This window comes from Hypomesus nipponensis, chromosome 28 (genome assembly GCF_054491055.1).
Source record: "Hypomesus nipponensis isolate SF chromosome 28, ASM5449105v1, whole genome shotgun sequence".
In the NCBI taxonomy this organism is placed as follows: Eukaryota; Metazoa; Chordata; class Actinopteri; order Osmeriformes; family Osmeridae; genus Hypomesus; species Hypomesus nipponensis.
The window spans coordinates 650,001-652,500 of NC_140388.1; the positions used below are offsets into that span (position 1 = coordinate 650,001).

Here is a 2,500-nt window from a genome sequence, read left to right on the forward strand (position 1 = left end):
GCCCGATCTCGTCTGATCTCGGAAGCTAAGCAGGGTCGGGCCTGGTTAGTACTTGGATGGGAGACCGCCTGGGAATACCAGGTGCTGTATGCTCTTTTGCTCATTCACTTAGAAACTGAAATCTTGCAATATGCACAAGTAGTCCTTCATGAAAGGGGCTGGAAGCTGTTTTCATTTTGACACGAGAGAGAGAGAGAGAGAGAGACCACCTTGCATTGTCAATTGCCAAATCTGTATATGGATAATTAGCCTATGGTTGTCAACTTATTTCGTACGGCCATACCAGCCTGGCAACGCCCGATCTCGTCTGATCTCGTAAGCTAAGCAGGGTCGGGCCTGGTTAGTACTTGGATGGGAGACCGCCTGGGAATACCAGGTGCTGTATGCTCTTTTGCTCATTCACTTAGAAACTGAAATCTTGCAATATGCACAAGTAGTCCTTCATGAAAGGGGCTGGAAGCTGTTTTCATTTTGACACGAGAGAGAGAGAGACCACCTTGCATTGTCAATTGCCAAATCTGTATATGGATAAGTAGCCTATGGTTGTCAACTTATTTCGTACGGCCATACCAGCCTGGCAACGCCCGATCTCGTCTGATCTCGGAAGCTAAGCAGGGTCGGGCCTGGTTAGTACTTGGATGGGAGACCGCCTGGGAATACCAGGTGCTGTATGCTCTTTTGCTCATTCACTTAGAAACTGAAATCTTGCAATATGCACAAGTAGTCCTTCATGAAAGGGGCTGGAAGCTGTTTTCATTTTGACACGAGAGAGAGAGAGAGAGAGAGACCACCTTGCATTGTCAATTGCCAAATCTGTATATGGATAAGTAGCCTATGGTTGTCAACTTATTTCGTACGGCCATACCAGCCTGGCAACGCCCGATCTCGTCTGATCTCGGAAGCTAAGCAGGGTCGGGCCTGGTTAGTACTTGGATGGGAGACCGCCTGGGAATACCAGGTGCTGTATGCTCTTTTGCTCATTCACTTAGAAACTGAAATCTTGCAATATGCACAAGTAGTCCTTCATGAAAGGGGCTGGAAGCTGTTTTCATTTTGACACGAGAGAGAGAGAGAGAGAGAGACCACCTTGCATTGTCAATTGCTAAATCTGTATATGGATAAGTAGCCTATGGTTGTCAACTTATTTCGTACGGCCATACCAGCCTGGCAACGCCCGATCTCGTCTGATCTCGGAAGCTAAGCAGGGTCGGGCCTGGTTAGTACTTGGATGGGAGACCGCCTGGGAATACCAGGTGCTGTATGCTCTTTTGCTCATTCACTTAGAAACTGAAATCTTGCAATATGCACAAGTAGTCCTTCATGAAAGGGGCTGGAAGCTGTTTTCATTTTGACACGAGAGAGAGAGAGACCACCTTGCATTGTCAATTGCTAAATCTGTATATGGATAAGTAGCCTATGGTTGTCAACTTATTTCGTACGGCCATACCAGCCTGGCAACACCCAATCTCGTCTGATCTCGGAAGATAAGCAGGGTCGGGCCTTGTTAGTACTTGGATGGGAGACCGCCTGGGAATACCAGGTGCTGTATGCTCTTTTGCTCATTAACTTAGAAACTGACATCTTGCAATATGCACAAGTAGTCCTTCATGAAAGGGGCTGGAAGCTGTTTTCATTTTGACACGAGAGAGAGAGAGAGAGAGAGAGAGAGAGACTACCTTGCATTGTCAATTGCTAAATCTGTATATGGATAAGTAGCCTATGGTTGTCAACTTATTTCGTACGGCCATACCAGCCTGGCAACGCCTGATCTCGGAAGCTAAGCAGGGTCGGGCCTGGTTAGTACTTGGATGGGAGACCGCCTGGGAATACCAGGTGCTGTATGCTCTTTTGCTCATTCACTTAGAAACTGAAATCTTGCAATATGCACAAGTAGTCCTTCATGAAAGGGGCTGGAAGCTGTTTTCATTTTGACACGAGAGAGAGAGAGAGAGAGAGACCACCTTGCATTGTCAATTGCTAAATCTGTATATGGATAAGTAGCCTATGGTTGTCAACTTATTTCGTACGGCCATACCAGCCTGGCAACGCCTGATCTCGTCTGATCTCGGAAGCTAAGCAGGGTCGGGCCTGGTTAGTACTTGGATGGGAGACCGCCTGGGAATACCAGGTGCTGTATGCTCTTTTGCTCATTAACTTAGAAACTGACATCTTGCAATATGCACAAGTAGTCCTTCATGAAAGGGGCTGGAAGCTGTTTTCATTTTGACACGAGAGAGAGAGAGAGAGAGACCACCTTGCATTGTCAATTGCTAAATCTGTATATGGATAAGTAGCCTATGGTTGTCAACTTATTTCGTACGGCCATACCAGCCTGGCAACGCCCGATCTCGTCTGATCTCGGAAGCTAAGCAGGGTCGGGCCTGGTTAGTACTTGGATGGGAGACCGCCTGGGAATACCAGGTGCTGTATGCTCTTTTGCTCATTCACTTAGAAACTGAAATCTTGCAATATGCACAAGTAGTCCTTCATGAAAGGGGCT

At 47.0% G+C, this 2,500-nt stretch overlaps 6 non-coding genes and 3 pseudogenes across 6 annotated transcripts in view; all 9 read left to right on the top strand.

Moving 5' to 3' along the window:
* Positions 1-93, top strand: part of LOC146217468 (5S ribosomal RNA) — a 119-nt gene extending 26 nt beyond the window's left edge. The window contains exon 1 of the ribosomal RNA XR_014751180.1: positions 1-93. This exon is cut by the window's left edge and continues 26 nt beyond it. This is a non-coding gene — a ribosomal RNA (5S ribosomal RNA).
* A 176-nt stretch (positions 94-269) lies between these two features.
* On the top strand, positions 270-388 carry LOC146217469 (5S ribosomal RNA; annotated as a pseudogene).
* Positions 389-556: 168 nt separating this feature from the next.
* On the top strand, positions 557-675 carry LOC146217470 (5S ribosomal RNA). The gene has a single exon (XR_014751181.1). It is a non-coding gene; the product is annotated as a 5S ribosomal RNA (ribosomal RNA).
* A 176-nt stretch (positions 676-851) lies between these two features.
* LOC146217471 (5S ribosomal RNA) lies at positions 852-970 on the top strand. Its single transcript, XR_014751182.1, has one exon. It is a non-coding gene; the product is annotated as a 5S ribosomal RNA (ribosomal RNA).
* A 176-nt stretch (positions 971-1,146) lies between these two features.
* On the top strand, positions 1,147-1,265 carry LOC146217472 (5S ribosomal RNA). Its single transcript, XR_014751183.1, has one exon. It is a non-coding gene; the product is annotated as a 5S ribosomal RNA (ribosomal RNA).
* A 168-nt stretch (positions 1,266-1,433) lies between these two features.
* Positions 1,434-1,552, top strand: LOC146217473 (5S ribosomal RNA; annotated as a pseudogene).
* A 184-nt stretch (positions 1,553-1,736) lies between these two features.
* LOC146217474 (5S ribosomal RNA) lies at positions 1,737-1,845 on the top strand (annotated as a pseudogene).
* A 176-nt stretch (positions 1,846-2,021) lies between these two features.
* On the top strand, positions 2,022-2,140 carry LOC146217475 (5S ribosomal RNA). Its single transcript, XR_014752402.1, has one exon. It is a non-coding gene; the product is annotated as a 5S ribosomal RNA (ribosomal RNA).
* Positions 2,141-2,314: 174 nt separating this feature from the next.
* On the top strand, positions 2,315-2,433 carry LOC146217476 (5S ribosomal RNA). The gene has a single exon (XR_014751184.1). It is a non-coding gene; the product is annotated as a 5S ribosomal RNA (ribosomal RNA).
* The last annotated feature ends 67 nt before the right edge of the window (positions 2,434-2,500 follow it).